The following is a 12,373-nucleotide window of genomic DNA, read 5'->3' on the forward strand; positions in this document are numbered from 1 at the left end:
CCTCCTTGTGTAGTTGCCACTCCAGTTTTCCACAATCACAGATATATATTAATTATTTGGATTATAATTAATCATTACTTATCTTATTCCTCCTTTTAGGAAAGGCACTCCTTCCCTCAGTCCAGAGGTATGTCACTCTTTTCTTTGACCTTCCAGTGGAGCTACCAGGGTCTCAAAAGACAGACAAGAAGCTAAAACATGTCTAGGTATCTCAATTCCTGAACTTCTGCATTTGGAAAAAAGAAAAGCAAGATATAAGCAATTAAACTAATATCTATTTATAGCAAAGGTGCAGAAGTGTGTCGGCTAGATACCCAGTTACACCAAAATGTGAGATGAGAAATGTGTAAGCTGGTGTTAACACAGGAGGTTAGATGCAATAGTCACACCTCACAAGCCTCTATCAACATTTTTGAAATGTGAAGGAATAACCAAAGTTCAAAAACCTTTGTACCTTGCCCATAAAATTATGGAAGAATGTATGTCCAAGAAATTTTCCAAGATTTCTTTTTGATGAAAGAGTGAACAATACACTGTAAATTAAAATGGCATCATTCACACTGTCATCAGGAAGGTCTTGACAGATCAGAATTTCTTTACAACAAAAGGAGGACTGACATATACAGACTTCCTGTAGAGTCTGAGATGTATCAGACAATTCAGAGGGATAACATCATTAAACATTTTTTGTCTGTTCCATCTACATATGAATTAAAATATCCAACTTCTATTAACTAAAAAGAGTGCATCCTGCTATTCTTGGAAAATATATACATTTTGCCTAACAGTTTTGTAATGGCACTTCGAAAAAATACTGTTTGTGAAAAGCTATTGACTATCCTGTCTCAGAGAGATGATTTTGCATATGCAATAAACACAATAGGAATGTATTTATTGCAACAACCAGCCATTAATTATATCTTATAAAACCTAAAGTCACAATTCATGTTTTGAAAGCCTCATCTGTTTTCTTCTTGCTGCATTTAATCAATGAGTGAAACTGTCACCATTGTCAAGATTAGTGCTACATTTCTGCCCTAAACATCTTCTGTGAAGCCAAAGCATGCTCAAGATTCAGCAGATCCTGTGGTAAGCTTTCACAAGTAGCCCTTGCCTGTATCTATAATATAAAGGCATCCAGGGCATGTGAACATATTTGGGAACTAGAGAGAAATAGGATAATTATTTATTCCTTCTGTTGAGAGAAGAGCTAAAAAACAGAAACAGAAGAAACGATGCTGAGTCCTTTCCAAGTGTGGATTTCAACATGTTCAGCTGGTTCAGCGTATCAGAGATGAACTACTGTATACTGATCTGTCTCAAGCCCTCTCAGACCTATGTTTGTTCTTTTAGTATTTTTTAATCTCATAACATGGTGGGAATATATAGATATTCTCATACAATGATGATATTTTTTTGACAAGACACATACCTTAAATAAGAAGTAAACTAGAAGCAAGATAACATAAGACCTAGCATGCACTTGGTATAATTTGGAGCATTCTCAATTTCAGAATGTTCAGTTGAGAACTTTTATTTGTGAGCACTGCAATTGCAAGCCAGAAAAAATATTTGGGAAATGTTTCCCTTTATTAGAAAAGGAATGCCCAATGATGGTGTTTTCCTCTTGCATACTTATGTTGACAATGGGAAGAGCCCCTCTCATAGTTTTTCATAGCTAGTCTATATGATTAGCATCCTGCCTGTGATTGCCTAGTCTCATCCAACACTAAAGAAAATTTCCCCTTTTTGTGATAGAAACAGACTGCATTAGAGAGCCATGCCAATGCTATTAACAAAGAAGGATCAGTTGTGGCACATACAAGTATTCTTCTTAAAAGTTATCTTTTTTGAAGCTTCTTGTACTAAAAAATGGTATTGTTGATTGTAAGAGAAAGCTCATCAGGATGTCAGAAATAAGAAAACAACTTTTTCTCTTTTGAAGTTGCTTCATTCCTGCCAAATGACAGGCTCAGCTGCAGATCTCTGCATCCCAGACTTCAGAAGCTGGAGATGAATCCTGCTTCTCTTGCATATGCACAAATCCTTTTACACAATCATGCCTCATGTGCAAGGAGATGATAGATCCACATTAAAAAGAAAACAATCCTGCTCATATGTAAAACCAGCTTCAGAAGCTAGCAATACAAAGCTGCAACTTTCAGACAAGGTCTATACTCGTTTTCAAAGTTGGTTGAGTATTTCTGAAAAACTGACTTCAGGGCAAAATTTCAGACAGGGTGGAGCTTATTTTTGAGAATCAGTACTGTGAGAAAATGCAGATGTAGCACTTAAATGCAGATATGTGCATTATCAAGAACTACAACTAAGAAAATGGCCTTCCAGGTTTTCATCTGATATTTTCATTTTGACATTGCCTGTAAGACAAGAAGACGTTAAATAACACAAGACCCTCTAATACTTAATTCCATTACTCCAAAACTTCTATTATATTTCATAATTAAAAGCAGCAGCAATTTTTCTTCTTGATGCCCTATATGGATGAAGTGGCATCCATTCAAAAGAGTCATTCAGGGGAAGGTTTGGCTGGGGAGATAAACATTACCAAGTGAGCTGAGTATTCTAGAAATTTCAGCCATAAATTTCTTTATCTGCTTTGCTAGGAGGCTCTTTCATTTTTTGGTGATACTATTTAGAAATACCTCCTCAGTGACATCAGTTCAGAAAAAAAAAACCTTTTGTGGTTAAGACTAATGGAAAAGGGAAAGGAGATTGGGAAGAATGAGGAAGGAGATTACATTGATTAGCAAGATACAGAACACAGCTAAAATTACGCTGTAACATTTTATATTACAGAAATAGTACTTGCAGTATGAAAGTTGCTAGAAATTAAGAGAGCCCCAAAGAACAGTTTCATTCAAAAAAAGCTGGTCATTGCACACTGTTGTCTTTTGGCTGACAAGAGAAATGTATTATGGATTAGCAATTATATAATGGTTTTGAGTGCAAGTTTGTGTGGGATAAACAGAACAGAGCTTTTCATAAATCTAATGTGTCATTAGACCACAGGGCTTCACTATTCTATTATTATATTAGATTGACACATTTTTCATGTCTTGACTAGATTCTCTTCCCTTGGGGAATAAATCCAAAAATCTTGCAATAGTAGGTTAAATATAAGACTCTGCTGTGGACAAACTAGATTTCAGTGCCTATGCACAACTTTCCTTTAGCTTGATCAGTGCGGAGGCATGTTCAGGCAGCACAATTGTCTGCAGGGCTGCAACTATGTTATTAAGACTGGTTTCAAAATAGATGTACTCTCAGCGTACACTGACATACAGGTCACACAGACCAGGATGATTATTAGATATTATTCAAAAAGGAAGTTTCCAACTTGCAAACAGTAATGCTGGATGCTGTGTTTAGCTTCATTCTGTGAATAAGGAGCTTTCTCTGGTCTCCCATATTACGTGCTCATTTAAATAAAGACTAAAATTATCTATCTAGATGCAATGAGTATCATCGGTACCAGCATGACCAAATACTACAGTGATCTATTCTTACTACATTTGGGCCCACTGCACTTTTCACAAGTGTAGGCAGAGGTACCTTCTACATCTTTACTACCTTCCGACATAGTAATGACATTTGCCCCACTCACACCTTCAGCTGAGGAGACATTGGGAAGAGACACTTGCCCAGAGCTTTTACAAAGTCCAAAATGACAAGAAGCCAGTTCTTTTTCATGACTTTAAGTGAGGTGGTCTTGAGGTTTCTGTTACAAGTTAGTGCCCAGAAACAGGCAGTTAATTCCACTATATATCCTTAAAGTGTTTTACATACACATATCTTTTCAAATATGTAAACAGTTCCAGACACCAGACTTCAGGGTTCAGGCCAATACAGAAGTGTGGTCATTATAAGAAATAGTTGGAACTACACATCTTGGCATGTATGTAGTTTTGAGGATGCACAGGGTACTGTTCTAAATACAGATGTTTTCTGAAATCAGGCCTTTATTACTTTTATCCGGGAAGTATAAAAGCCATAATATGGGAACTCCTATTCATACTTACAGTTCCCTTTAAATAATATATATAAAAAAATCTATGCCACACAAACATACATTGGCCTAAACAAAACTGTATACAATAGTTACACGCCTGTACCACTGGCCTTCAGAAGCAGCCTCCATGTAGGTTCTTACATAGAGGCAAACATTAAATTCTTTGTTTGTTCATAGAAGAAAAGGTAATTCATGAAGGTCATAAAAAGCAAATAAATTTAAAAATGTTCCAGCCCTACCTCCTTCCTGAAATCTAGAAAACTACATCTCCATTCTTTTCATGATCTGGTTATCACAACAGGAAACTCAGATAAGGAAATGAAAAGGTGCATCATCTACACTGTCTCTCCCTCATTCGTCACGTCGTCTATCTGCAGCTCACCTCTACTTCTTGGTATACAGCAAGTTCCGCATCTGAGTTCTCTGCCTTGTTTATCTATAAAAACACAAAAGTTGCTAGTAATCAGAGAAAGCAGCAGTAACCTGCATCATCATGGTCCTACAATAGTGACATCTCTCCATGGTGTGGAAAAGTCCATCTTTAAGGATTTTAAAAGCATTAAAGAATTTTGGGCCAAGTTATTCAATTTCTTGTTGAGCCCAAACCAGTCAAGTCTAAAACCAGTAGTGGAGTAATGGACTGCAATAAGCCCTCCAAAACGTAAATTAAGCGTGACTACAGAAACTGTGCTTGAGCAAAGTTCCATGGCACACACAGCCCAGGTGGCAATCAACATAGCCATTTGCTAAGCCATCTCCACCCAGATCCTGGAGGAAAAGAAAGCACAGAAAGCAGATATGCCAGGTCAGGAAGGCAAGTCAAGGGTAGAGTAAGACACAGTGAGGCAGAATCTAGACCCGCAGTATTGGAAGCTCAATTAATCAGAAAAGGTTTACTTATATACAATATACACATATATACAAATATACACAAATACAAATATACACATCCAGCTCGGCATCTAATCTATGCTGGGGTGGAAGAAAGGGAGCTTTTTGCACAGCTGTACCTTGTTTTACTGAATATATCATGAGGAGCATTCTCATCACTGCAGGTTGGAGAAATTTTCCCTTGTGCTCTCATCTGCCTATTCAGAAATCTTTTTAGTTTGCTATTGCAAAAGAGACTAATATCTGTTTCAATCCAATGTATGCCTCTAGCTCTCTGACTGGTCCTGCAAACTACTTAATTAGAAGACCACGCAGTTCAAACTCCAGCAATGACAGAATTTAGTTGCATTTTAGCCTAGAAATGAGGACACTCAAATTAGAGCAATTGTCTGAAAAATAATTTTTTTGTTTGTTCTACTTAATATTCAAAATCAAAGTGAAGTGGCCTTTAAAAGACAATCTAATATTTATAGCGTGTATGATTATAAAGCACTTATGATCAAAATTATGTTGCAGATGTTCATGTGGGAACTCAGCAATGCTGAAAAAGTCCAAAAGGAAGCAGAAAAATTGAATATAAATTGGAAACTGACCAGAAGATCCTTTATATGTAAAAACCTTTTATGCAACTATGTTTTTTGTCAGAATGTGCTGACTCTAATTTCAATTCTCCAAATCTGAATATTAAAGTGCCTCAAAGAGAATAGTTACTTATTTATATGAAATGGAAAGAAAAAACAGAGGCTAAAACAACTGCCAATTCAGTAGGGCACAGCTCCATGTCAATCAAAGATCAAGGGAAAGCTTAATCAGGATGTAATCACACAGTATTGTTGAAGAAACATCCAGTAACACCTGGGCTGGGGAACCAGGTACACACAAAGGATAAAGTTATTCTGGCTCAGTCAAGAGCGATGCTTTTCAGACCTTTTTGACAGAATGAAATGAAAATGCCTTCAGCCAGAAAGGTACTCCTGGCAGCAGTGCACCACATCAGGAGCACTGAGAAGACCGTATCAGCAAGTGGAGGATGGAGCTAGAATAAGATCTCCCCCTCCTGCTCAGCCACAGGTTTCCTTGGCCTCAAAGATGACTGTAAATTTCCATATAAGAATCTGAGCATAAAATGCATAATAACACGTACTTGTGAAATGCTCCTTGGAAGCATTAAGTTCTTTTTTCAAAACAGTAAGATCCCTTCAATCCTATCTCTTTTTTCCTTCTATACTCTCATCCTCCCCTAGGCTGTAACTGGGATGCACATTTTTGCATTTAATTAAACTAGATAGATAAAACAGGATAACATAACAGAAACCATTTTATAAGACCACAATAAAAGTATAGTATGAAAGTTCACTTGCTGACAGCATATTTCCCCCCAACCCCATGTTAATAAAATTTAAAACACTAAAATTTACAATATGCCAAGTCAAGTCTAGTTTTCCTAGAAAGGTATCTAACCACCTTATTTTATCTATCTCATTTCCTCTGTGATCTTTCTCTTTCCTCCCTTTGTCAGGTCACAGATATATATCATTAACCTTATGAAATGCTACCTCGACAGGCAGACAGCTTGGTCAGCAGTGACAGGGGAAGGTGGGAGAGGACCAAGAGAGTAAATGCTGCTCCACTCACACTGTAAATTATTACAGGTGACTACAACTAGTTAATCTATTCTGGCTCTTTCTAAAGCAAGAAACTAGGGAGCAGTGGCCTACAGGCAATGTTCCATACAGATGAAAGATTACATTTGCACTGCGAGGTGACCCAAGCCAGACCTTTTGCAAGGGAACAGTGATTATTAGATAATCTTGGGAAATTCATGTCTTATTCCAGCAGAAAAATACATACCAAAAGCAAGAGAAATTAACCTAGTCACTTCAAAACCTGTGTATTTACAGGATATCAGATGTACTGCAGCACAAGCAGAGACTCAAAAGTACATTAAAAAAGTGAGCTCTATAAGAATTCCAGAAAAATGGATTTTATTCCAGTACTCAGACTGCATGTGGAGAAAATAGTGATTATATTTAAATATCAGCACTACTAAGCAGAACTGGCATGGACCTGATGAAACACCTCTTTGTTATTTAGCAGTGCAGTTCTTTTATAAAATTAGGCAAGGCAAAGACTTGCCAAGAAAAATAGGCTGATGGGAAGCGTAAAGCTGTAACGCTCCATGCTGTGACTATTTTGGGCCCAACGGAGACAGTTGTCCTAACTGAACATCTCCTCATGCTAGGGTACAGATACTTCCTTGCCAGAATCTCAGGCGCACAAACACATAGTTCAAACTTCCTCTCCCAATCTATGTTCAAACTCTTATGCTTCTAGCAAGGTTTATCATACAATCTTTAGTGAACAGTAAGCTTTAGCAAATTCTTATTTCTGGTCTGACACCTCATATGAAACCTTAAGGTAAAAAGCAAACACATGCATCTGACATCCTGAAGATTCCCTAGGTTTGCTTTTTTTGTTGCTTTGCATCTTGTATAGTCATTTATGTGAATGCAAAATCAGCATTATAATGAGCAATCAGTCGAGCGATTCCAAAAATTGAGAGGCAGAATGGAATAAAAGTGATAGTAGAACAGCCAGTGTTAAGACTGAAACAAAAAGGAATTCAAGAAATCAATTCCAAACCTGAACTTCACTTGGTACTCATTACAACATCTGAGACCATATTATCATAACCTGTATTGTTAATTACTACCTAGCCAATGGAAATGAGGAAATTTTAATTCTGCTGAACATTGCTTAAGTCTGAAACATACTTTTAAAGCAGAATGATAAGTATCAGACTGTAAAAACATTCTGAAGAATTGTCTTAAATGACACCACCACTCCCCCTTTTATGCTGTTATTTTTAATTTCTAAATGTTTTAATTTCTATGTTTTAATTTCTAAAATATCCAAGAAACTGTTTAAGAACCTTAATCTTAACATATGAAAAGCTGTTTTGTTCAGCCACCCTGAGGGCTATTTTTTTTGTGGTACACAGGAACTTACTACTATCATAAACACAAAATTCAGGTTTTAATTACTAAGTAATTAAAAAACAGAACATGAAGTATCAGTCACTCTGGTGATTTATAGCCAGGACCTGTTTCAACAAAACAGCAAATATTTTTTGCTTGCCTTTAAAGTATGACAGTGGCTGATTTCTGATGCAAATTGGAAGACTGGTAATTCAAAGCACTCCATTCATTTCACCATTACCCAAAGCAGATGACATTCAAAGTCAAACACAACAAAAAGTGTTAGTAAGCATAAATGCAGTTTAAGTCTGATGTATAAATGACTTCACTTCTAGGCTGACTTTTTACGTACAACAGTTTCCACTGAAATTGCATTAGGTCATGAATCTGTTTTTGAATCAAAGGAAAACAGTTATCATCCTCTTCTTGCTCATACTGTTGGCATAAGAGACTTGCAGCCAACTTTCCCTAACTAAATCTGAAGTGTTACAATTGGTCCCACAGCGTGTGGAAGCTTCTCTTCTACTACATCAAAAGACTATGCTTTTGTCAGAGCAGTCTACTTGTGTATTACTACAATGATTTCAGGCTTTTTTGCTTTTAAAAGCACCTGATTGTAATTTATATCTTCACACTGAAGTTGATTACAACCTGCTGTTACACATGGTACTCAACTCAGTCATCTTCAATCATTAACTAGGTTTAGCTATAACCCTGAAGTGGATGATGGAAACCATAATTGTTTAACAGCTTTGTTTTGAACAGACGATACTATGAGCCTGTGAAGTAGTCAGCTTCCTGGAATTTTGTTCATTTATTAGTTATCTTATGTAAACCCTGCTGACCTACTGAAAACAATGGAATTTCTTTTCTTTTAAATTCAGAGAGACAGATTCAAACCCTTAAATTGTGCTCTTATTTTCTATTTCTTAAATATTTCTTAGCTTGAGTGGGTTAACCTGGTTGTTGAGTGGGTTAACCTGGGTGTTGATCCTGCTGTCCCTTCTCATTGTATCAGCACATAGCAAAGCTGTAAATATCACAGGAGTTACAACCCCTGGAATAAAGGTGCAAAAGTTGTAGGCTGCTTGTAATAACTTTTAACTGCCACCATTGCTTGCATAGGTGAAGGTAATAACATAACCACTGCAATCTGTAGTTACTGTTACACCAGTCTGAACTAGAAGCTACTGCACGGCAATTTTACTGTCTTCTGCAGCAGTTACAAGATGAAGTCTTTTGGCAAAATCATCTATTTCTGTAGCTAACATACCATCTTTTCATTCATCAGTGCACTGGAGAACCTTAAGACATGGTTTGTTATGGTGTCATGTGGATTCCATAAAATTATTTTCAGGAGTACGTTTCCCTTGGACAAAAACCATAGGTCGAATTGGTCAATCTTGCCATTACACAATAGTTTGACTAATCTGTAGCGTCTGAGCACCTTTTTCAGGAAAAAGTTGTATGAAAGACAATACATACACTCTAGGAAGCTTGTTCACAAGAGCTTGGTCTTTACCAAGGAGTTGTATTTCCACTGGTAATAGAAAAAGTGAGCTGTTTTAAAACTGGATTGTTAAGGTTCCTAGTCTTGTAGCTGTCTGGGGCATGAGACTGCATAGTCTGACTTTCTGTTAACACTGGCCAATATTTCTATCAAATTGTTGCTGTATTGAGTATAAGTCTGTGCTTGATGGAATTCCTGATTTGATAACACCAAGAAATAAAATAGATGTCTCTCCTAAAATACATTTTCCTTAATTTCATAACATATAGGTATGTAACATATATAGACACATTCATGGTGATTTCCTACAGTAATTTGAAAGCAACAAAATCAGTTTCAAGACTATTATATAGGAAGTTCCACCTTTTACTGGCAACAAAACTAAGAGCATTGCCAGCTGGTGTTTGGGATTGATTAGTGGTGCAACATGAGGCAGTTCTCCTCAAGAGATCTGTCATGTGCTGTGCTGTATGTAGACAGTTACCCAAAGAAGAGCAGTGCAAATGCTAAGATTACAGAAGAAAACGTGTTTTAGTAATTTTTTCAGTGGAGAAGCATGACAAGGGGTTTGTGCAACCCTAGCTAATTACCCAGCACATATTTGCCACAGCTGGTAGGGGGTTTTGCAGAGCCAAGTCTGCTTTGCTCTCAAACCTCACGGCTGGGAAGTGCTTTTGGTTATTTCTGTTTAAATGAAGCCCCTGAGAGACTGTTACTGGATTAGAGCTGAAAGTCCACAACTGTCACTGGTAACTAGTGACAGCTTCAATAAACAGGCAGGATGTTCAAATATTAGAGGATGCTGTATATAATGGATTCTGGCTCTGATCAACACAAGAACAGGATAAGAAATAGTCTACAACTTAAAGTTCTCTGTCTGTTTTGCAAACATTAGCTAGGTAACCATTGTAAAGAGTTGATGATGTAAATGAGCAACCCATTTTGCAAATAGGAAAATGGCTGTTAGTGTTACAGCAAGGACAAAAAGTCAGGAACAACTGTCCCAGCCTTACACTCCATTCCAACAGGACTTCGCCATACAGAGAGAGATAGAAAGCAATTGCCTCATAAATGTAGCATTGTGCAGAGTATGTTGAGTCAACCCACATCAGCTGGTTACCTTGTAAGTCACAGAGCCTGGCAAATTCACAGCTGTATTTTTAACAGCCACAATACTTCAAAGTCAAATAGCAGGCTGAGAATGGAGATTCAGGGCTCTGTTTCCTATATATTTTTTATTATGTTTATATCTTCTGGCTTTACAGGTCACTCCCATTTTTACAGAAAGATTAACACATTATTTTGTCCCAGCTACGCATGTAACAGCATTAAAGTAGGTCGGTACGACTTACTAGAAACAAATGGATGTTTTAGTGTAACCAGATACTTCCATTTGTTGTGTTGCCCCTAGGGAAAAATTCTACAGGTTTTATTAGAAAAGAGGCACTTCTCTACTGACTTAGATTTTGAACATAAACTTGTCAAAATCTTTCCTTTTTTCTCAATGAACCTAGAAGGGGCCTTTCCTGAACTATAGAAACTAATTTCCACTCTGAGGTATATGGTGTTAAGAAACAAACTAAAAACAGTAAGAATCTTTCCTTTTATGGAATGTGTAAAACTAGAAGCAGAATAAGAATTAGATACTTGTCTTTTTAAAGTTTACTAGTTGCTCATAGCCCAGATTTAATTTTTTTTCATTATGTACCACTGCAGAGATTAACAGAACAGGCATAAAGGCAGTTTATGACTGACATGGCACATTGAAGATGAGCAGAACTGTCTAAGAAAAAACTCACAGACACTTGTACTGAAAGCATTTCCACTCAAGTCTGTATTGGGCAGCAAGTGAAGTATAAACAGAGCAAAGACAACTCTTTAAGTAGCTATGTATTTATTTTACAACCTGCTCACCCTGCCTGCCTGCTTCCTCTATTAGAGCACTTTGCTGCACACATGAAGAGCTCTCCTGGAGGCAGTTACATTTATGAACTGTTTGCTCTCTGCTCACCTTGCAGCCAGCAGCGGCACAACCATCATTCACTCCGAGGAAAAGGGAACCAGGTGAAGAAAAATGACTCTCCCCCGAATGCCCTCATAAATTCACGTGGAGAAATAACCGTGCAGCACTACCCAAACCCTTTAGTTTTATTAATGGTTAGAAGGCAGTATTTCTATCCAATAAATCTTCCTAGCTTCACCTACTGGTCAAAATGGGAGATGCACCGTTTTGGCCAGTTCTACCAGCCTCATTATTACAGATCCTGCAAAATATTAAATCACATAGTCTGCTTCACAAGACTGCCTGCTGGCAGAAATAACACTCTCGGAGAACAAATAAGTAACATGGGAGGTTGAGCATCAGCACTTCTCCCCATGCTCAAGTACAACTTCAATAGCCCTGAGGAGGGCAGTAGGACAAATGGGGTGGGGGGCAGAAATCCGAGCATAACCTGAAGCTTGAATGAAACCTAAAGTAAAGTGGGCTCTAATTAAATGACAGCAGTGTTGGTGCACTTGACCAGAATACAGATCTTAATACATATAGACTGAACGAGTAGCACAACATATACTGATTCTTGTTGATAATTTTCCTTGTCTGTAGTATGGTGGCAACATTTACCATCCCATGTATGTGCTTTGAGGCTACCAATATTAAAAAAAACTGGATTTTTTAAGTGTTACAAGAACCATAGGCAGATCAAACTGGTGGCTATTTGCTTGTAGCTGAACTGACTTCAATGCAACTCCTTCATCACAAGGGAAATTAGCTGAACTCTCCACATTTAAAAATAATAAGACCCTTAGCAGCTGTCCTAAGTGCAGAGCTGAAAGAGCTAGACCTCAGCCTATGGGAAATTGTGTGTGTGGTTATTAGTGTGTGTGTTTTGCAGACAGGAAATGACTGACACAAACTTCTGTGTTAGGAGCCAGGGAGAACACTGTCACCGGCTTTTGCAGTTT

This window comes from Nestor notabilis, unplaced genomic scaffold (assembly GCF_000696875.1).
Source record: "Nestor notabilis isolate BGI_N333 unplaced genomic scaffold, ASM69687v1 scaffold16077, whole genome shotgun sequence".
Lineage (NCBI taxonomy): Eukaryota > Metazoa > Chordata > Aves > Psittaciformes > Psittacidae > Nestor > Nestor notabilis.